The sequence below is a fragment of the Saccostrea echinata genome, unplaced genomic scaffold, assembly GCF_033153115.1.
Source record: "Saccostrea echinata isolate AGI-Se365-2 ecotype Australia unplaced genomic scaffold, CSIRO_AGI_Sech_v1 ptg000051l, whole genome shotgun sequence".
NCBI lineage: Eukaryota > Metazoa > Mollusca > Bivalvia > Ostreida > Ostreidae > Saccostrea > Saccostrea echinata.
In genome coordinates, this window is record NW_026889800.1 from 8674131 (window position 1) to 8699721 (window position 25591).

General features: G+C 32.6%; 1 pseudogene; it reads right to left on the minus strand.

The window, feature by feature from the left end:
- Positions 1–281: 281 nt before the first annotated feature.
- LOC133203550 (neurogenic locus notch homolog protein 1-like) lies at positions 282–24050 on the minus strand (annotated as a pseudogene).
- Between the last annotated feature and the right edge of the window lie 1541 nt (positions 24051–25591).

Sequence of the window (25591 nt, forward strand, 5' to 3'; positions counted from 1 at the left end):
GCCGAAAATTCTTCAAAATTCGCTTAAGAGGAAGTGAACAGCATAAAAGAGTCGAAAACTTTAGAAAAAACTTAAATTACAGAAAATAACATAATAAAGTTCGAAAGTACGTCACGTATGTCCTTAAATGCATCTTTTATATATATATATATATATATATATATATATATATATATATATATATATATATATATATATATATATATATATATATATATATATATATATATATATATATGATAATAATAATAATAACTGATTATTAATTGATCTGACAGTCATCAGAAGTGATCCTCTTCCTTTTTACAAAGGTAGTTGAAATGAAGGTACATTTTTTCATTCCTAAAAATAAAGAATGTCCATTAAAGATTTTCCCATATGCAATGTAAATATCTGAAAATTGAACAATCTGAGACAACTTGAAACGTTTTGAATATGAATCAATACTGGGATACAAAATATAAGATCAGATTGACTACTGTTTGTATTCTTTATAATTTATTCCATCAACATTTCATGATAAGCATATTAAAAACAGGTCTTATCTTTATACCTCATGTGTAAAAGCAATCTTGTGTTATATTCCAGTTCTAAGTTGACAATGCTCTTTATAGGGAAACATTTGGAAGACCGTTTATTCATACTATTTATGTTCTTCTATGGTTATGGTTTTTGTTTGTACTGTTTTAAATAATTTGTTATTAAAAAAAAATGACCTGGACGTTTTAAAAAGAATTAATTGTCTTTTCCTGAGTCATGCAGTTTATTGTTCTAATTTATGAACCCCCGAAATATCCTGACCATTAGCTTTTTTGCATATATTGTTTAACAATACTGAATCCATAACTATATATGTATTTTAATTTGAATGAAAAACGTGATAAATGAATCTAAGAACCCCCCCCCCCCCCACACACACACACACATAAAAGACTATGAATGCTACTCGGACAATTAGTTCTTCGTTTATTATTTAAATGTATTAGAATTTTCATATCTAAGGCTATATACGTTCTATATAAACGGGTTCGTCACATGACCAGAAACATTAATCACAATGTATATACGGGTCGGTACGTGATCAAATCTACGATAAAGCGGGCTGTGAAATTGAAGGAAAGAAAAAATCTAGTAATAGTTACCCTTCTGAAGTCAATGACGATGCCTCAAACAGAGAGGGTCTTGTTTTACAGAACCTTTCCTTCACTTGTCTTTGAGCATTGTCAAAATTTTTGTGTACTTCTCTCTTGTCTACAGAGTATGGCAACTCTAGTACACCATATGCCAAACCTGTAGAATACATAACTTGTTAAGCTTCATCTAAAGATGATATCTTTAAAAAAGAAATTCATGAAAAAATACATGTACCCCTGTAAATAATTCTTCCAATCAATTTATCTGCCTATAATTGTTTTTTAAATAAAGCAGGTATGTTAAGGAAGCATTCAAATCATTTCTCAGGAAATTGAGACTTTTTGATAAAATTAAAGTTTGATAATTTATCAAAGCTACCAATAAAATGTAAACTATTTTTATCTATTACATAAAGACAACAGAGTGTCAACGTCTGAGGCCAAGAAGTGCAACACCACGACGTCATCACGTGACTGCTATTAATAGAAAAATATTCCTTAAAAAAACCTTAACAGAACAACACTACCCCGAGGTTTATAAATTTCTTTGAGTTAATAATAAAGTTGAAAAACATGTCTTATACCTAGAAAGTGCTGCTAGAATCCCACTGTCCGGTTGGTAAAATTATTATTCTACACATTCGCACGAAACCTTACCCGATGTTTTGTATTTTATACATATAACCCGAGATATTTCTTCAAACCATGTTTACCTCACGATTCTAGCAGCACTTTCCAAGTATTGTAGAACGTAAGCTTTCGATCTGTACAAATCTTACGTTTCGAAGTAGCCAGCTTTGTATTGTTCTTTTGCATTATAATTGTTGTCACGAATGATAGAGCAAGGCAAACCGGGATTCGTCTATAGCCTACTGTCTTCAATAGAAAATATAATCGAAGAAAACAAATCAGCATGCCTGTTTAACTTATTCCATATGAATAACACACTATATTCACGGTAATTGCTTCTAAACCCCTTTTTACGTATCTTTTTACATGCTGTCTTAGCCAAATTCTCGTAACATAACATCATCAATTCTCAAGTAACTTGTTGAACACTTTTGTCGTCATCGATTGGAGATTTTAATCCATGTGACAGATACAGCATAAAAAATAAAAATATTTTATTTTTGTTAATATTTCCAAGTTTCTATTCATTTTCAGAAGTTTTATTACATCTCTAAATACCAATATTAAGAAAAGTTGTGTTCTAAAATAGACGTCATCTCGCCTACTATGACGTCATATTGTATCTCTGATTTAGTCACGTCAGAATATCTGAGTGCTTCCTTAACATACCTGCGTAATTCAATATTTTTACTTAAGGTCAACATCTAGTAAATGAAAGGTGCCTAAAGATTTCTCAAATTTGAGAAAAAAATTCCTTTAATGATGCTTTATAACTATACCGTAGATAAACAAGGTGTATCGGAGCTTAACTTTCAAGTTACCTTGAAGCGAGGTTTTCAAATTTTCTGGAAGGATATGGGCACTTTTATTACAAGAGCAATAAACAATTCAAATGATTTATTACAATTTACAGAGTCAAATAAACTGGGAATCATAACCTGTATTCCAAAATCAGGAAAACCAAAACATTTTTTTTTTAAATTGGCGGCTTATTAGTCTTTTAAATGTTGTTTATTAAATAGCTTCAGGTTGTATTGCTGAACGAATGAAAACAAAATTAGATAAACTAATTAACAGAGACCAAACTGGATTTATTAAAGGCAGATTTTAGGGGAGAATATTAGACTGATATATGATTTAATGCATTATACAGAATGTTATCAAATACCTGGTTTACTAATGCTTATAGACTTTGAAAAGGCTTTTGATACGATCTCATGGAAATTTATATGTATCAAACATTGGACTTTTTCAACTTTAAACCCTTTATTAAAAATGGATTGAAACTTCTACAATGGTATTAAATCATGCGTAATACAATTAATTCGAAATAATAAAGACATTAAAGGAATAACAATTGAGGGTGAAGAGTATAAACTTTCACAATACGCGGATGTTACCTCTCTTATTTCAGATGGTTCACCTACATCTATGGATGGTATTCTTCGAGAACTAGATTATTTTGCAATTATTTCAAGGTTAAAGATTAACTTCCTGGAAACAAAAATGGTTTGGATTGAAAGTAAGAAATTTTCAAAGGAAGTTTTTCACCATTCTCGGTGGAAGCTTGATTGGGATAATTCAAATTTTGATAGGAATAAAATTTTCACTTAATTTGGATGATATGCTTGAATTAAATCACATTACAAAATTAAATGATATAAAAAAAAACTGTTATGCAGTTGGAGCATGAGGAAACTTACCCCAATTGGCAGATTAACAGTAATTAAAACTTTAACTAAATCATGCGATTCTCACCCTACCAAATCCTTAATCCGAATTTCTAAAAATGTTTGAGACAGAGTTGTTTCACTTTCTATGGAATAGTAAAATACATAAGATTAAGAAAAAAATTGTAATTCAGGAATATAGATATAGAGGATTGAAAATGATAGATTACACTTTCATTCATTTCTGCTCTTAAATCAAGTTAGGTTAGAAGACATTCACTCAGAGGCAAAATGGGTAAAGCTGTTTGAAGTTGAACTAAAAACAGACATTGAAAGTCTGTGGATAAGGGGCTCAGATTACATTCTAAATTTAACAAAGAAATTAACAAATGATTTTTGGAAAGAGGTCCTTAATTCCTGGGTAAGACTAATAAATATACACCAAGAAAACATACAGGTGTTATCAAAACACATATGGAATAACCCATACATAATGATTTACAGAAAATTTTTTTTCTGGAAAAGCTATTTTGATGAAGGCTTTGTCTTTTTAAATGACCTTTTTGATAATAATGGTATTTTTTAAGTTTTGATACTATAGTAAATTCAAAAGTGAAAACAAATTTTGTTGAATATAATGGTCTTAAGAGAGCTATATTAGAAATATTGAAGTATGCAAGAATAGAGGGAATTTAAAGATTAAAGTTACATAATGATATAAAATCACATGCTTCTTTTAAGATAGTTGTATCATAAAACAAAAGATTTATGTGAAATTTGAATAAAGCGAAGTTTTGACCACTCAACTGCACTGTAAAGCAAGAAAACAACTGCAAAATTTAAGTGCCGTAAAAGCAAAGGTTGTATCTATCGCTTAGTTGCTATCGTCAATGTCAACAATGTCAAGGTCACTCGACGCTTATTCTTAGCAATGAAACTTGTAAACAACATTGAATTAGAGCAAGAAAAAGTGAGGAATAAGTTCTGATCATCTTTATTGAAGATTGTATCAAAATCCTTGGTCATCCGACATTTATATCTATGTAATTGACCCCATGGTGAATTCTTAAACTTTTCTGCGCATGCATACAATAAAGAGGAAGAAGTGATGCAATATTTTTGTGTTGGAGCAAACAAAAATTAGTTTTACTTTTAATTTTCTCCATAAAAGTAAATTTTTTAGGTTTTGAAGCCTGTAATTTTCTGAAACCTAATATCTTTAAGAATTGAACAAAATTTGCATGTGTCATGCATATATTCTACTATTGCCAATTTTCCCCTTTTTCCGTCACTGTGTCTCTTTAAAGATTATTGGACCAAATATTCCAAATTCTATTTTGATATTCTATAGCATCAATAAAGGGTGTAAGGATATGTACAACATATTTATCAATAAAAACAAAAAGCCTATCAGTTCTCTTTTAAAATGGAAGGAAAACGATTTTTCTTTGGTGAAGCAGATTGGAATAAAATATTTGAACTCCCTTTCAAAATTACTCGGGAATCTAAATTTCAGTGGCTTCAATTTCAAATATTACACAGAATTATTCCAACAAATTATTATCTTTTTAGATTGAAGATGATTGATTCACCAGCATGTACTTTTTGTTCAAGTGACATAGAAACAATTGATCACTTATTTGTTGAATGTTTCGAAGTAAAAGAATTATGGTGTAGAATTAAAGAATGGATTTTGGAAAAGTTAGATATTCATTGTAGTTTTGACAGACTAGCTATACTTTTTGGTAAATATGAGAACAAGAATATATGTAAATAACAAAACTTGATAATACTTATTGTAAAACAATTTATTTTTGCTGTAAATATAAAAGTGTTCGAAAACTAAATATTGATATTCTAATAAAGAGGATCATAGACAGATTTTTATAGAACAGATTTTGTTGTTAAAAAGCTGTAGATATATGGAATATGAAAGGCATTGGCAAAAAATCTGTGATGCACATTGAAAAAAACTTATATATTTTTATGATGAACCGTAAAGGAATATTTAGTTATTTGATTGTCAATATTTATATATGCATTTTTTTTATCACTGCTGACCCCCCCCCCCCCCCATTTTTTCTTCATTAAAAAATAACTTTCACAGTTACAAGTAAATTTTGTACTCTTGTAAGAAGAACAAAAGTATTAAGAAATTCATTGTGTATATGTATATTTGTTTATATACTTATATATATATAACATGTTTGCCTTGTACACTTGTGAAAGCTTATAAAAAATAAATTAAAAAAAAGTTAACTCAACGAAAAAAAACATATACATTTTGTAAATCAGATATAGATATGTGAGGTTTTTTTCCCCATAGCAGACAAAAGAAATATCCAAATTGCCTAAGGTCTCTCAGGAAAATGGTAATTTAGTAATACATATTCTCGACCACATCTTTGAATAATAATAAATTGAATATAGGTATCGGGATTTCGAGTTGAATTCCTTGAAAATTCTTTATTTTCTACATAATTGTAATGAAGCCTTAAGGGGAAGAAGGACCTTGAGCTGAAAAAAATACGTGCCATTCAATTTTTTTTTATATTTTGTATATTTCTAATTAAGTATGTCCCACATATCTTAAAGCAGAAATATCATTAGGTTTCTGGCCTTATTTTCGAGATACTGATTGACAAATACTATGTCCTACAGCATCTAAGGGGAGTTTTAATTCTCCATGTTTCCGGACTCATTACTCTGTCCACAATGGGATTTTTTAAGCATTTATAAAAAATATGTAAGTAGACATGTACCTTTTAAAATATTTCAGAGTATGAATAGGGTTTAAAATTCGAATAAGCAAGTTTCTTCTATCACTCTGCATCTGGATAGGGAAAATTACGTACTTTTTAAGACAACTTAAACAACACAAAACGTAATTTACAAAAAATTCTATCATTCAATATTTTTAAATTTACCTTGAAATGCAAGTCCTTCGTATTATTGATTAACTGTAAAAATTTCGTATGGTGAAGCTGACCTCAATATTGCACAGGACTTCGTGAAAGAAGGCATAAACATGACAAAACCGTGTCATTTTTACATTTCTCGAGTACGGGAAAAACCAACTATGACGTCACGCGTAAGCTAAATAAGCGAAATAAGATATACCTACATCAGAATTCCGTCATCAGCAATGCAAAAATAAATTTTTGTGTTCCCCATTTCTCAAAATACTACATCACATACTGTTTATGACTTGTTTTTACATAATAATACCGCCCCTGTATTCACCTAGTATGATCTTGCTGTACTAACAGATCGTGTATGACGTCACCGACTTGTTGGACGCGCAGTTTAGGGAAACAGAGGAGTGGATCAAACAATTTCATAATTTGTAAATGTTTACAAGAATGTTACAACTTTTTATTTTTTATATATAAGATAGTAATCAAAGTAAACAAATTGTCAAATATTAATACAAGAACTGATGGTTTACACGTTTTGCACTTATATAAACGGAGACTATGACGTAGTTAAACAGAGTCATGTGACCATGTGTCCTTCATCCCCTTAAGGTACGGTAAAAAGTGAGTTTAAATCAATTATGACGTTGTAATGGGTCTAGCGCCAAAAAGACAATCTAAATTCATTTACAAGATTTTGACTATAAAGAAGACAAAATATTGAAACTTTGTTAATTGAGAAAATATTCCACCGTAAGGATACTTTGCTAAATTATACTACGGTAATTATTGGATTTTAACCAAGGATTGAAAATCTTACCCATAACTTGTGACGTAATTTCCCTCTTCCGTCTTCGATCCCATACACACAGATATCCCCCATCCTGATTATAACACGTTGACCTTGCCGGACACAGGTTCAGTTTACATTCGTCTCGATCTGATTCACACTGTGTTCCGATGTACCCACCATGACATCGGCATTCGTAATTGTTCTGACTCACTACACAAGTTCCATTATTCTGGCAAGGCCCTGAAAGACACTGATCGAACACGTCACAAGTTTTGTCTAAGTAGCCCGGTAAACAGGAACAAGTAAAAGAATCTTTTCCACTTTGACAAGTCCCATTGTTATGGCAGGGTGAGGTAAAACAGTAATTATATTCTTCACAATTTTTACCCTTCCACTCTGTAGGACAAGTACAAATATATGAATTATTTTGATTATTACAAATGCCAGTATTTCTGCATGGAAGGTTGAAGCAGTGATTAAATATTTCACAATTATTGCCTTCCCAACCCTGTGGACAATTACAAAAATACCTATCCAGCATATTTTGACAAACACCACCATTAACACAGGGATGTGATGAGCAAAAGTCATACATCTCGCAATATTCTCCAAACCAATTTTGCGAGCATGCACAGTGGAATGAGGAGTTTCCATTTTCACACGTACCGTTGTGTTTACAAACATTCACCATACAGAAGTTTTTATCTTCACAAAGTTTCCCTATCCAACCAGCTTTGCATTCACAATGATATATAGAACCATCCTCAACACATCTTCCATTGTTTTGACAAGGAGAGCTTTTGCAAGAGTGATATTCACACGTGAATGTATTTTTCTCATTTATGCAGATCTGAAGTGGTCCGCATGGATCGTCTTTACAGAAATTTCTTTCAGTACACTGAAAACCTGTCCAGTCTTTGGAACATTTACAGACTGGACCTTGTTCTGTATCATCACATGTTCCTCCATTAAGACAACGAAAAGAAGAACAATCCTTACATTCAAAGCCATTCAATTTATTAACACATGTTTTATTTCTTGGACAAGAATTGTTTAAACATTCATCAATATCCAGATCACAAAATTGTCCACTCCACCATTCGTGACATGTGCAAAAGAATGACCCGTATGTATTTGTACATGATGCGCCATTTTTGCAGGGAGATCCAGTTTTGCATTCATCAACATCAATGTCACAATGTCGACCTGTAAATCGATCGCCACATATACAAAAGAATGTTTCGTCTACATCAAAGCATGTTGCATTATTTTTACAGGGGTCGAGAGAACACGAATTGATATGATTTTCACAATGGCGTCCCCTCCAGCTTGGAGCACATGTACAGTCATAATTGCCATACCTGTTGATACAAGTGCCATGGGATCCACATACAAAATAATGACACTCATTAATATCTTTGTCACACAGATCACCCTGGAAAAACGAAGAACATAAGCAAGTATAACCGTCAACAGCATCGATGCAAGTTGCATTGTTATGGCAAGGATTAGATGCGCATTCATCAACATCTACTTCACATTCAATACCAGTGAAGCCTTGCTCACAATTGCAAGTAAATCCACCAATGCTGTTTAAACAAGAGCCATGCCCATGACAAGGACTTTGTTTTTGACACTCATTAATATCAACTGTGCACGTATCACCTTCCCAACCATGTGTACATTTACACAATGCAGTTGCATTAACCAGTCCTTCTTCAATTTTAGATGAATTTGAATTTAATTGTGACATAATTCAATTTGCGACACATTTCCCACCATTTCCACATGACGTAGAGTTACACGGATTTACAACATCACAATAATCTCCAATCCAATCTGGATCACAGTCACAGGAATACAGGGTACTCATGGCAGCATGACAATTTCCGTGAAGACATGAATTATTTTTACATGCATGCGTTTCACAGTTTTCCCCCGTCCATTCTGGGTAGCAAGTACAAAGATAAGAATCTGCTAGGTTCTGGCAAGTTCCCATAGAGCCACAAGGAGAGTTATAGCAGTAATTTTTAATTGTACAATTCCCCCCTATCCAGCCTGTTGCACAGGAACATACCACTTGCATATCAACTTGCAAGCAATGACCATGTTCTCCACATGGCTGAGTAGTAAAACATAGGTTTTCTTGTTCACACTGGTGTCCGGTCCACTCATTTGGACACAAACATGTAAATGTGTTGGCCTGATTATGACAAGATCCATTGTGCATACATGGGTAGGTATAACAGAAGTCGGTAAGTTCGCAATATTGACCGTAAAAGCCTTCTTTACATGAACATGTGTAGTTATAGAAATTATTATTGCATAATGCGCCATTCTGACACGAAGCATTTACACAATGATCTATATTTTTACAGAAATCACCTGTCCATCCAATGTAACAAGAACAGTTAAATCCAGTATCTGTGTCGTAACAAGCACCCCGATCCCCACATGGATTTTTCAGACAGTGGTCAATTCTATCGCATTTATCTCCTGCTACCCCATATGGGCATTCGCAAAAAAAATCCCATCAAGTTTTCTTTACAAACACGCGGGGCAACACACGACGATACTTCACAGAACTGAGTTGATTCACACATTCTTCCAGAAAATCCGGCATCACATTTACAGAAAAAGTCTGTACCTCCAGTAAAACATGTCCCATGATTAGAACATGATATATTATGGCAGGCATTGTAATACTGACATTCTGAACCGGACCATCCAGCATCGCATTCACAAGTAAAGTAGTGCTGACCATTTGATTGAATTATTACCCTACGACAAGTCCCATGGCCCCTACATGTTTGATTAAAACAGGCGTCATATTCAATGCAGTGTTTCCCATAAAAAGGCCCAACGCACGAACAGTTATATCCAGAATCGGTATTCTTACAAAGTCCAGAATTTTTACAGGGACTAGTAGCACAATAATCATGTTTTTCACAAAGATCTCCCATAAAGCCAAAGGAACAGTTACATGTGTAAGTAACACCAGCTTCAACACAAGTAGCGCCATTTTGGCATGCATGGTTAGTACAGAAACTTTTTAAAGAACAGTCACGTCCAATAAATCCTTGTCTACACACACACCTATGACGTTCCCCTATCACTTGACAAATACCATTACCACTACAATTCCCGCCACAAAAGTCATATTCACTACAATTCTTTCCAATAAAAGAATCAACGCATTTACACTGAAACCCCGACAGGGTGTTCATACAAATTCCTGAATTAAGGCAAGGGTTGTTATAACAGTAGTCCAAAGTTTCACAATATTGACCCTTAAAACCTTTGGGACAGAAGCAGGTATAATTTGCTTTCATATTAACACAAGTAGAATTGTTTTGACAAAGATTATGTTTACAGAAGTCTCTCAGAGAACAATCAGTCCCAAGGTATCCTGAATCACAAATACACACAGTATACCCGAAGCTAAAATGGCACGTACCATGATGGTTGCATGTTGTGGAGGAGCACCGTCCTGCTGAAAGAAACTCACAGTTATCACCCATGGTTCCGTATCTACAACGACACTCGTATGTTCCAACCTTGTTGATACACTCCCCTCCATTACAAGGCTCTAGGAGACATTCATCTTCATCCTGTTGACACCTTAGACCATATACAGAGGAAGGGCAGGTACATTGGAAACCACCGGCTGTATTTGTACAATGACCGTGACCGCAAAACGAGCGAGAATCACATTCGTTGATGTCTTGATCACAGTTATATCCTTGCCACCCTACAATGTATCGTCATACCTAATTTACCGGCACTAATATTGCTGTTTAATCGTCACTTATATTGTTTTGTTTATTAATCGTGTTTCTATTTAATTCTTTATTAGTATGATGAAATATAAAGATAAGAAACAGTTATCAATCTCAAAGTCCATTGGAACAATACAAATTTGGAGCAGAGGAAACACGGACCCCCCCCCCCCCCCCAAAAAAAAAAAAAAAAAAAAAAAAAAAAAAAAAAAAAAAAAAAAAAAAAAACAGAAAAACATCAGAGGTGGGATCAGGTGTCATGGAGGAGTGAGCATTCCCTGCCGACCGGTCACATCCGCCATATTCTCCTTGTTATAATTGGGAATAAAACGGAAAAAGCCGTAGACAATTCAGTTTGTAAATAATGGCCTAACAATTAGAATGAAAAAAGTCAGTCAGCATTTGACTTAATGATAGGTTGTATTAGCTGACAAGGTCATTGTATCGACCATAAAACTATGCAATTTTCATATAAATACCTGTCAGCTTTTTGTCAATTTCTTGAAAAGTTAACTCCTACGAGAATAAGCTAGTCAATTTAAAACTACTCACTGGAAGTAGACCAAGAATCTGATTACGAGCTTATTCTCAGTTTTTATGAGGAGACTGACAATTTACACACTGGGCATAATGATTCTTTACCTGCCTCATACTATAGGTCTCTGAATTTTCGAAACGCCTTATTTTTGTGAGGTAGTCATTAACTCTTAATAAGAGAGACAAAAATTTCACGAATTGTGGTTATAGCTCTATACAATCTTTAGGAAAATTAATATACGCGAGAATGAAAATTTCTCGTGTAATTACGCGAAAATAAAGTCCTCGCGAATAAAAATTGATTAACAGTAATTGTTTATAGAAGCGTCGACATCTTGATAATCCCCCTTTTTGTTTACCATTTACTGATTGCTTTATGAATTAAAATTTCTATACCAGTATCATACTCGACATATGTTTGCAGACTCTCCAAAAGATCGTATGCAACTTTTTTTGTTTGCATTAACAACACTGCCATATGTGTGATGACATTTAAATATAGATCATAATTCACTAAATATATCAACACGAGATCAATACTCAGTGACTATACTTTACAAATATGATTTTCGTATTTTCAATATAAATATTATGTATATACAATGCGCGCCTTAATACACACTACTTACACAAATGCATTTATACGGTGATGTTCTAGCTACATTTGCACATATGTGATTGTCTGTAAATAAACTATTATTCTTGTAAGATCACATTAAACAAATATTGATTGGGATTTATGTATTGTGCAAATCTAAAATTTGGTTTATTTAGTTGATGATTTTGTGTATTAGCCTGTTGCGTAATCTGGAAATTTGGACCGAAAATTTATTTACATCTCGTTTATCACTCTGAAATTACAGCACTTCCTTTTTAATCATCGCCTGTAACCAGAAGGCGGTTTGGAAATTCAGAGCTAAAAGTTGTAAAATAAAAAACTTTAAACGTGCTTTTAATTCTGAGAAATACATAGGTAAAGTTACAAATACAAGCATAGGGCTTGTGTACTGAACTATGGGTGTGTGTGGTGGAATAATTCGTTACTCTCTTTGATAATTATAATAATATTGTATTTTCATCAATAGTAATGGACTTCCACTTTTTGTAGTGTCTCCTCCAAGTGAAAATTCATTTTTAAAATCAATTAATGCCACTTGTGAATCAATGAACTGGAAGTAGTCCTTTCTTGTTTAATTGATAATTTTTGTCGTCTCTTTTTTTTTTTTACACCAGGTATATAATCTCGTAATTTTACAATTCTTTTTCGGGTGCTTTCAAAGACATAATCCCTGTAGTTTTTTCCCTGATATTTCATTTATCCGCTTATGCCATATGGATCGATATCAGAAAATGACGCTTCAGAGCCAATTTATACCTTTCACATTTAATATTTTCAGTTTTGATTTGATTCATGAAAAGCAATATCACTTAAATCCAGAAACTTCATTACAAAAATTACATTTTCCCCTGGGCCTTACACACTTTGTGCGACCTTTTAAGACGGCAATTTTTCGTATAACAATCAAATCAAACTTGTTTGGCTTTGCTTTTAATATCAAACATTTTTTACACAATATACATATTAACGACCGTTCAAAATGACCAAACGCAATTGCGCTTTTTGACGTTTTTGAGGGCCATCGTATCTTTAAGATCTTCCGTCTCCAACGAAAGACCTTATTGTTTTCGTAAGGTTTCATTTTCCCTTTTGTTATTATTCCAACAATTTTAGTGGACGCAAATTCTCGGAAATGGCTTGCTTGATTTTCATGAAACTCTCAGATCTGATTTGATAGAAAATGAAACGATATTGATAAGAAATTTTCTTTTTTGATGACATCATTTCTGGTCGTGAATTACGTCCAATTTTCAGTTTAAAAATTTAAATTTTGTCCGGGCGTGTCCTCAGAAATAGTCAGAGATAAATATAAATTCATGAAACTTTCAGGGATGATGGAAGTTGACTTGTATATGTGCAAATAGTTTTTCATTTTTTTCGTCATCAATTTTGTTGTCTACCGGAGTTACTTTAAGCATCTTTTCATTTTTTCATTCTTAAAATTTCCACCGGAAGTTGGTCCTTCCAATCCAAAAGTAAACCAAATATGGGTATCTTTCATCGAAACTCTCAAGGATGATTCCTACACGCTCAATGTGGAGTTTAAAGAGGATTTGAGGACTTCCGGTCATACCGGAAGTGAATGAAAAGGAACAAGAAGTTGTTTAAGACTGATAAATTTATTCCCTAATGTGTTTTTCGTATTATTTTGAAGAATTTAGTTGCTCTTTCTTTTTATCATTTAGTCATTTTTTACAAATCAAATTATTCCAGTTAAGATCATATGAGAAATCACAGGGAGGACCTACTCGTTGTTCTCATCTAGTTACATTTATTGTTAAGTTTTTATAACTTGTACTCAATCCTATTGAATATATTAATTGCAATAAAATATGTTCAAATCAAAATTATTATATGTATAAAATTTGAAGATAACAAACAGTAATGAAGCTCAAACATCTGAGGTGGAATCAGATGGCATAGGAATAAGCATCCCCTGTCAATCAGTCACATCCATCGTGTGATCTTTGTGAATGTAGTATGTAGGTGATAATGGTATCTTGCAACACATAAGATATAGGAAGTAAATTGATGATATAAAACTTGAAGTCATCACGTTTATCTAAAAGTTTTGTAGTTAGGTTACCGTTAATGTATTTTTCTAGTAAAATATCCAAATATAAAACATATGTTCAAAACTCAGTGGTATCTTTAATTTTGAGTTCAAAGGGATCTATCAAATCAATGACAATGTGAAGATAACAAGCAGTGACTGATCTCATAAAAATCTACAAAAACAATACAAATTTGTGAACAGGGCAAACAATATGAACAGAGGTGGGATCAGGTGCCTAGGTGCCGTAGTCAAATTGAGTATAAAAACAAAAGGCTTTTTAATACATGTAGGTATGAAATATGAAAGTAGTCAAAATAAGACCAAATAATTGGTTATATTTGCTAACAGATGCATTATCACGACCATAGTATTTAAAAAATGCTGACTTTAAATGAAGTTGTTGAAATCCCTGTAACATCAACTTATTTTCTTAGCAGCCAGCTAGGTTAAAAATTTGATCATAATCAGAGCATGCTCTTGAGTATCAAATAAGGCGGGAGGCATAAATACTGGAACCATAAGCAGATGATAGCGGAATATTGCTAAATAAATAAGGATAGTTGACGATGGAAAACTGAAGTTAACTCGTTTGTCATAAAATTTAGTTTATAGTTGGTTTTTATCGTCTATAGTTAGTAAAGCATCAAAATATAAAACAAATGTGACCGGCTCTTTGTTGTCCTCAAGTTCAAGTTCACTGGAATATATCGAGTCGACATATGTACAATGTGTACAATATGTACAATATGTACAATTAAATGTATTATCTTACCCATTTTGCAGTAGGTGCGACCGTTGACAACACACTTCCTCGGATTACCAGGACAATGAGCTTTACAATCCGATCCATAGTAGCCCTCGGAACAGTAGGCCTTGTACGTTAGATGGACACTGAAATAAGTGTTTACAGTGTATTTTAAAGAAAAAAAAACATTATTTCACATCGTAAGTTCTGGTATATTATAAATTAAATAAATGAATTCAATGCTTTATTTCAGTAAAGTACTTTTCTCAATGTATAATAAAAAACATTTATTTCTAAGGTTTATATTGAAGTTTTAATTGCATGATATGAATAAACAAATTACGAAAAAGAATTTGAATCCGATAAATGATTAGCTGTCAGTTTCTTTTGTTGCCAATTTTGTGAAAGCACGTTGTTCCCTATTTGGATATTGTAATCAGAGAACTCTGTCTGGTAGATAAGCGGAGAGGATGATTGTTGTATATCTCGTACTTCCACCCGTATCTTGTACAAATATTTTATCTACAAAATTATTTCAGAAAGTGACTGTTAGGAAGATAAATAAGTTCCCTTGTATATCATCATTTAATATAACAAGGACAAAGAGATTTACCCATGTATCTATTTCTAAATATTGCGGATTGGTTGAATTCCCGACTTTAGAACCACAAATAGCATCTTGTCGTCTCATGTCTAATGTCGTGGTAAAACTTGACACACAGGACAGACTGCTGTCTCTGAAGCAAAGAAAAATTAAAAACATAAGATGAACATTTTACATTTTTTTCTTCAATATTTCATGTTAGTAAAGCTTTTGAAGTTATAGAATACTCACAGAAGGCATAGTGTAAGAATAGGTTTACACAACTTGGTACAAAGGAAACCAGCTTCGCCTTGACAACATTCTCCTCCCTGAAGTTTATTATCTGGGCTCCTCACTTCATCGATGTGAATGAAAAACGTTATCTTCCCGACTGCAGTCTGAAGTAAATATTTAATTATTTAGAATACATGTTTCTGATAAACAACTTTGGACACACGCATATTTATCACACTATTGCGTCTAAAGCATATTTCTTGTATTGATAAGTTAATATCGTTGAAATATTCAAATCGTAGATTTCAAGGAATAACCTACGGTGGAAGACGTAGAGAAAACAAATTTAACTTCATTTAAAGAAAGTAAGAGCAGTGGTTTCATTTAAGAACACATCTCACGTTTTCTCTTGGGACAAAGTACATACTGAGTTTCATTAATGAATGTGATTGTTATATTTTCATCAACTTTTTTCACAGTGCTCATGTTAATCACGTCTCCAAAAATCTTGTTACATTATTTTCCAGGTGTTAACATACCAACTAATATGCTCACAGCTGGCAGCTACAGTTACACCTCCACTTTTTAAATAATGCTCTAATGCAACTATGAAAGTGTTCTGCTACATGTATTCATAAAAAGTCCACATTTTGTAAAAATTATCCAGCGCAGTTGTATGCTAGCATATGCAAAAAAATAATAATAATAATAAGTCGTAAACATTATTTTTTGTCCCCGTATTTCCTATCTTTATCATTTTTTATAATTGATATTGAGAGGTATAGTGCATATAATTAAATGGAATAGAATATTAATGTAACAAATAAGAATTTAAAATACATCTGGAACCTGAATGTGTTGCTGACTAAGCCATTGTAGTTAACTTTAACATATCAGCTTGAAAATAAAAATACAGTTCATTTTTTTACTTTCAATGAATGTGTAGAATTCCACTAAAAATCTCATACTTTGGTATTAATGTACGAAACACTGAAGTACACAGCTTTAAGGTAAACGAAAACTGGTGGGAGTGTACTTTATCAGCTTGTACTTGTTGCTCGTCAAAAAGGTAAATCATCACTTCAAACATCGATAATTACGTACCTTTACTAAAAAGATCCACATCATTGAAAACAAAATGTATTTTTGTTCAGCCATAGCTAATTCGATATCCCCATTAATTGTTCATTGAATATCAATGTTATCTAAGTAAACCTTAATTTTTACTATTGGATCATTGATAAACAATGTTATCTGAGTAGATAAAACCATATGTTTATTTTAAAAAGTATCAATCAGATAAAAATAAAACGTTCAGCTGATTTATGAACACAGACACAGAGTATTTATGCTTATTGTTTGCATCTTGAGGTAGGAGAAGTAGTGCATTAGGGCAGCTACATAACCACTTCGAGGTCAGAAACCTACTATAAAACACTTACTCTCAAGTCATTTTTTGTGGAATATTAATCATTATTTTAAAAGTAAACATTTGAAAAGACAAATATTAATATAATTCCATTTTCATCAAATGTATTCCTGACTAGTAAAAATTACTTCACATGCTGATATTCATTTGTTCTTTGATTTTTTTTTTCTAGTTCAATCTATAACATAAATTATGACATTATAGTAATCTTATTGTAACATATAATGCTTCACGCAGAACTACTCGACTTTTATCGTACTCTTTACTGAGATGAATTGGAGGGAAAATTGTGTGCAAAAATTTGTTTATATACATATAACTAAATAATTACTACTGGTTGTATTTAACAAAGAAGGATTTATGCAATTACTATATTTACAATTAAAGCGCCAATGTGTGTAAGTAAGGATTGATCAGTCAAATGAATAACCCCAGAAATAACCTGAGACACATTGAAAGAAATTGAAAACTTCAAACTCCAACAGACGAATGTAATGTTACTTGACCTTTTTTTCACAAGCTCCTTGTATCTGAAAACTGATGAATCTTTACGAATAATCTTTTGAAATTAATCAAGTAATGTATTAGAATATTTGTAGGATAGACTCTTTTACTCCTTGTTTGCAACCAAAGAAATTTTTCTGTAGTGCAGTGATGGACTCCCTGTTACCGAAGGCTTAACGTAAGCATTCCAACATTTCATTTGACTCTGAGATAATATCCGATCTAAATTTGATTTCATCTTTAGCTTCTCCCTCAAGATACGAATAAATAAGATCACATCTTTTAGTAACTGACATATGCATAGCACGGAACACAGACACTAACTCGTCAATCCAATCATTGACTGGTACATTATTTCCATTGAAATTTTGAATTTTTCTATCTTTGAATTATAGGTTCAATAAGTGGAAATATCGCGTTTTGAATCACTTTCCAGTAACTCCTATACAAGCTCATGAACACGTTTTTGTAATCCTTTCCTATTCATTTTGCTCATAATTTCACATTTAAAAATTTCCAAAAAAAAAAAAAAAAAAAAAAAAAAAAAAAAAAAAATCAATTTGAAATACTTTATCTGAAAAAAAAAAAAACAAAAAACAAACGACGTATTTTCAAAATATAAAATTATTTTCCATAAATAAATGTAAAATGTAAATGATAACTTTTCGAATAAAAATTTAAGTTCAGTTCATCCTGAGTTTATACATGAATGCTCTGGTACACCGCCAGCCATCTTGTTCGTCGTCTCATGGGATGATTTTCCTTATCGTCCGTTGTAGTTTGTCGTCGCTTAACAATGATTTTCCCCGATGTCCTCCGTAGTTTGAAGTCGTTCAGGTATATCAATTCTTGGACGTTCTGCATTGCCGTTTTAGGAACTGCTCGCAGCGCCATATGTCACCGAGCAGAACAGCACAGCTAGGTTCATGTTCATTCCTTTATTTGAAACAGTAAACAAATAAGGTAAATAACGGCAATGGCATTTGTGAACAGCACGACCTCGAGGTGTTGTGACATTGAAATTGGCTGGTGGTACAAGTTATTCTAATCGAACCTGTGTATTTATATCCAAACCTACTGCGCAAGTGGATTGAGTTGATTTAAAGAATACACAGTCAGGTATAAGATTACAAAAGAATGTTCGACAAAAGCCTTTACAAAATGTTAAAATCTCACAATTATTTGATCACATTTCTATTACATAATATTAACAATTCTATGGTTGTTAGCAGATGTTTTATGTGGTTCTTTAGTTTTTAGGAACTTTGTTTTCTGGACCTATACACTCGTACTCAAAGCGTATATATTTTATCTGAAAAGCTCATAAATCGGAATGTGCATTAATCAAATTCAGCTTCATCCAGCTTGCATTTCAAATAAGAAGTATTGTGATTTGCGTTAAATGATTTTAAAAATTCTTTGAAATAATTCAAAACTATTGAAAATAAGTTATTTGCAAACTACTGCTTTATTGTACATGTATGGGTAGCCGTTTTAAAAATTATTAACAAAACAAGACTTGCCTCTGATAAATAAAATTCTAGCATATATTCTTTCATCATTAGTTCTGAAAGATATAACAAAGATATATCTCTCAAACATTTTTTGATTGATTGATTGTTGTTTTACGTCCCATTCGAGAATTTTTTACTCAATAGAGACATCACCATATACCGGTGAAAGGCTTCAAATTTAGACCTTTACCCGGCACTCAGGGCCATTGAGCAGTGAGGGATCTTTATCGTGCCACCGCCTGCCGTTACACGAGGCCTCGATGTTTAAGGTTTCATCCGAATGACCCGCCATTTTCACTTCAAAGTACCGAGCACTTGGCGAAGGAACAGTTGCTACCTATTTTTTGTCGACTTAGGTCAGTTGCAGCCGGGGATCGAACCCACAACCTTACGATCACGGAGCAAGCACTCTACCTACTGAGCTACCGTGACGGTCCAAACTGTTTTTTTTAAAGATATATCTGTTTGTACATAAACACTATCTCTTCGCAGGTGTGTTAAGGAAGCACTAAGATAATCTGACTTGACTAAATCAGTGATACCATATGACGTCATATTGACGAGATGACGTAAATTGTAGAACACAAGTTTTCTAAATACTGTTATTTAGAAATATAATTTAACTCCTGAATTTGAATAGAAACTTGCAAATATTAACAAAAATAAAATGTTTTTATTTCGTTATGCTGTATCTGTCACTTAAATTAAAAACTCCGACCGATGACGTCATATATGTTCAACAATAACTTGAGAATTCATCATGTTATGTAACGAGAATTTGGCTAAGACGCATGTAAAAAGATACATAAAAGGGGGTTTAGAAGCAAATATCGGGAATATTTTGTGTGATTCATGTGAAGTTAATGTTTGTTGAACAGGTATGCTAATTCTTTTTCATTGATTGTATCTTCTATTGCAGAGAGTCAGCTATTTACGCATCCCGGTCGGCCTTTCCTCTGTCATTCGTGACAACAATAATGCAAAAGAACAACACTAAGCTGAATACTTCAAAACCTAATATTTGTACGTATCGAAAGCTTGCGTTCTTTAATACTTGGAAAGTGCTGCTAGAATCGTGAGGTAAACATGGTTTGAAGAAATATCTCGGGTTATATGTATAAAATGCAAAACATTGGGTAAGGTTTCGTGCGAATATATGGAATAATTATTTTCTCGACCGGACAGTGGGATTCTAGCAGCACTTTTTAGGCATAAGAGATGTTTTTCAACTATATTATTTACTAAAAGAAATTATCAAACCCCGGGGTATTGTTGTTCTGTTAACTTTTAACAGGAATATTTTGCTATTAATAGCAGTCACGTGATGACGTTGTGGTGGTGCGCTTCTTGGCCTCAGACACTTTGTTGTCTTTATGCAATAGTTAATAATAGTTAACGTTTTATCGGCGACTTTGATAAACTATCAAACTTAATTTTCTTTAAAAAGTCTAAATTTTCCGAGAAATGATTTATATGCTTCTTTAACAAACCTGCGTTTTTCAATAGCATATACATAGTATTCTTTTCATTAAGGGATGTCTATTTAAAAGAGATATCTATTTTAACCATGAAATTACTTTCAAAGAGATAACTCTTTTATAGCAAGATGTATATCTCTGTGGATACTTTTTTCTTTAAGAGAGATATCATTGTTTCGAAAAGAGATTTCTCATTCAATCGATCTTATTCTTTTTGATAATTAATACCTTCAGGGTAGCTCAGTCGAAAGCGCGATCGGAAGTTTCCAAAAAGGACACCAATCAGTCAAAATTGTACATTTTCTTGCAACCAACACTCTAGACCACTTATAGTTATGTAAAAAGTGTTATATGGAAGCAAAGAGTGTTTCGGTGGTTTTTAAAAAGAAATATGATTTTTTTGCTTTTACGACACACCATCACCAGGAGTCCAGCATATTTATAAGTCTTAAGCTATTGCAAGCATGATAGAATTATCATTTCGCCTATGTTTTTGTGTTTACTGTAGGTAATCATTGGTTCATCGATAAATATCTCTTTGCAAATTGTGCCTGTTTGCAAAATGTTCCAGTGTCTGAGAATGCGTTTTTTTAAAAAAAAACCCTTTATATATGGGTTGTATTTGGTAATAACATAATCCTTTGTTGATGCGGTTTGGTTTTCAAGACTATTTTATGCAAGTACTTTTTTCTATATTAGTTTGGCCCATTTCAACGATAATGGTGTCTACATCCTTATCAGAGTAACCTTTCTTGAATAATTGTGTCTTAAAATTTGCTAGAATTATTGGTAAGGTAGATGGATCACTTTTATTTCTTGCATGTCTTATGCATTCGCCTTTTATAAATCCTTTAAATACTGAAGGACTGAGTGCACTTTCTCTGTAAATACTGAAAATATGTTTGTTGGTTTTACATATGATTGGATATCAAGTACTTTATTCTTTCGGAATCTCAGGCCTTTGTCACTCAAAGTAATTGAATTCCTTACAGACACGTGGGGCAACACAAGACGATGATTTACAGTACTGAGTTGATTCACACATTTTCCCAGAAAATCCAGGATCACAGACACATCGAAAATGAGTACCACTGTTAAAACATGTTCCATGATTAGAACAAGATATATTATGGCAGTTATTATAATTCTGACATTCTAAGCCGTCGCATTCACATGTAAAGTAGTCTTGAACAGTTCATTGAATTTATACTCTACGACAGTTACCATAGTCACTACTTGTTTGATCAAAACAAGAGTCATATTTGTTGCATCTTTCCCCATAAAAGGACCAGTTCAAGAACAGTTATATCCAAAATAAGTTTTACTACAGAAACCCAAGCTTTTGCAGGGATTGCTAGCACAATAATCAGGTTTGTCACAAAGATCTCCCATATAGCTAGATGAACACTGACATGTGTAATTAACACCAGCTTCAACACAAGTAGCACCATTTCGATATGATTTATTAGTACAGAAACTTTTAATAGAACAGTCAGGTCCAATGGATACTTTTCTACAGATACACGTACGATCCTTTCCTATCACGGGACAAACACCATTTCTACTAAAATTTCCATTAAGTTCTTCCAAAAAAATAATCAACACATTTACACTGAAAACCTGTTGGGGTGTTCGAACATATGGCACAGTAGTCCCTAGTTTCACAATATTGACCCTTGAAACCACTGGTACAGAAGCATATATATTTTGCTTCCTCAATAACGCAAGTAGAATTATTTTGACAAAGATTGATTTTACGGAAATCCTTTACAGAAAAATCAGTCCCAGAGTATCCAATGTTACAAGTACACATAGCTTTTCATCTGATAGCAATGCACGTTTCATGATGATAACAAGTCTTGCTGGAGCAATTCCTTGCAGTCAGTCTCACAGTTTCTACCTGTGGTGCCTGCATTACACTGACAGGCGTAACTACCAATCTTGTTGATACACTCTCCTCCATTAAAAGGCTGTAGACACTCAAATTCATCCAGCTGACATTTCAGACCGTAAACAGAGGATGGACATTTACAACGGAAATTACCAGCTGTGTTTTTACAGTTACCGTGACTGCAAAAATTTGTAGCAGCACATTCATTGACATGATTGCAGTTATATCCACCCCAACCTGCGATTTAAAGCAATCCAGACCAAGCTATATTTTAGATAAAGATGGGACTCAATTAATTTATCCCTATAATCATATTTTTAGTATTTGAGCATTGAAAGAGTATCTGTCTTATAAAATGAAATATGGAGATAATGAACAGTATTCAATCTCAAAGTTCATTAAAACAATACGAATCGGAAGCAGATCGGGGAAAATGTACAATCATCAAGAGAAAGAGAGAGAGCATAATTTCGTCAATGATATTCATATTCAACTTATGCATGTCTTACACAGGACAAGAACTAATTTTGATAAAAAGAATGTATAATCATTTTCTTTTATATATGTGTTAAATATTTCTCAAAATGTCTAACGCCCAGCTATGTAGAATTCCATGTCAAAAGCCACCAGAGAAAACAAAATAAGGAAGAATTAAATAGAGATTTTTTCCTTTCAAAAGTTCAATCAATTTTTATAAGCAATTCCGGCTTTAGATATTGTAACATATTTCACTCAGAACACATACTATTTCCCGCTCTGTAGTGGAAAAGGCCATTTTACGGATATGTCCTATTTCGTTCAAAAACTTGAATTCAAAATAATAAGAGTAAATATTTACATTCGTAAATGTCTTCCCTTATATAACACTGCTTGAACAAGGCGTATTTAAGCCTGTATATAAATAAATTCGTCATATGAGCATAATTTAATTGTTGTCATAATTTCACAGTGACGTCATAAGTGGTCAAAGTGTTCAATACATTCAATTCATACCGTTGGGGTTTGAAAAAAAAACCCATTGGTTTAAAACTTTAATACGCACATACTTGTTATAAGTCAGTCACAAATGTAAATATAAGTAATATAAGTAATAAGATATAATTTTTAAACATTTATCAGAATGTAAATACGGATTGGTAGTGATCAAATATACCATAAAATTCTTCGGCCTTTGTGGGATTTGATCACGTGACCAATAAATTTTTAAATTTTACTATATTACTTAAAAAATTCTTTAAACTTAAAAAACATGGATTTTAATAACAATTTATAGAAACCTTTCTGTTTCGTTTTTGTTTCCATCAGTGTTAGGACGGTTAATTCACTTTCGTGATTGGAAGGAACATGAGAGTTTTTTATATTTGTTATTTTCACACTGTAAATATTTGCATTTTAGAATGCTGTTTTATTGTAGTCTTCTATGTAATGGGCAATCAGAACAATTTGTACATTATTATTTTACCCATTTTACACTACGTATGACCGTTGACGACACACTTCCGTGGATTACCAGGACAATGACCTGTACAGTCTGAACCATAGTAACCCTCAGAACAGTGCGTCTTGTAGGTTATCTGGATACTGAAAAAGGAGTAATTTGTATATAGAATCACTGTAATTTATTTCGTTCATATTTTTTATATAATGCATCTAGTAACTTATAATTGAAAACATAAAAATCTGAGATTAGGTACGATAAAGATCGATTTTAAGGTAATGTATGGAAGTTGTAATTCCTGATATTCATATAAAATTCTTACGAAAAAGAATTTGTGTCTGAAAGATAATTCGCCACCAGTTTCTGTTATCGCTAGTATTGTGAAAGTATGTTGTTTCCTATCTGAAGATTGTAGTCAGCAAATTCTGTCTGGTAGATGAGTGGTGAGGAGGAGTGTTGTAAATCTACCACTCTCACTGATATCTTGTCCAGATATTTTTTCTGTGGTAACAGATTGAGATTTCAAAGACCTAGTTTGCAATTAATCTGAAGGTGCTTAAATATTGTTTTTAAATATTAAATTCACATATAAACAAATCTTTAAAGTGACAGTACGGCGCATCTCATCAAAAAACTTACTTGCTAAAATTTTCCGGCAAGATTTGGTATTTTTTTACTGCTCATAAATGTATAAACTTTCACAACTGTCACAATTAAATAATTTTGATTATTTCGTTAAAATTAATACTTATTTATGGGACGTAAATATATACATCGCAACGTGTTCGGGGTTCCACATTCCATGCTATGCACGCATGCGTAGTTTTCATAAACAAAACAGCATGGTTAGAGAGTGAAGCCCGGTAGGCCTCCTACATTGACAAAGTCGACCAAAAAGAAAAAGAAACTGAAAATAGAACTTGAAAAAGCAACTTTCCTGACTAAAATTTAGTTTGGAGATTAATACTCAGCGACACTAGTGCACGTCTCTCGAAGGTTCTATTCGACAGGTTTGTTGATACTTGTTATCATTTCTCATTTTTCCATCGCTTTCAAAGAAAAAAAATTAGTGTAAACTCAGCATAAAAATACACCTTTGACTTATAAACATTGTTTCCATTTGAAGTGCTAATTTTTTTAACTGTGCAGAAAAATCTTTTGTTTGACATTTGCCGCGATAACGTATGATTAGTTAGTTTTTCCTTTCTCGGACCCCAATACACAAAAAGTCAACATTTGTACTTTAAACCTGTTAAATTCGCCTGAAAGCAGACTAAAATCTTTACGATTATTATTTTAGATTATTTTATCAGAAAGTTATGATAATTTGCTTTTGAAAATTGCTTTTACCTAATATCATTATAATTGTAAACTATACGGTGTAGGCACGTGTCGTTTTAGAATTCACGTGGTACAAATAAACAGATCTAAGATTGCTCCAGTTCGTACGACCCTTGATTTTTCGGCAGATTCTAATTACTTTAATTTTTGTTTGAGAAGAGAATATTTCTTTTTCTCAAACTGCTTACATCAACTTTATACCTTATTTCTTAGTGACATATTGGGTAACTTTGAATGAAAAAGCACACATTTTGCAGCCGTACTGTCGCTTAAATGTTTAATGAATTATACCCATGAAACAT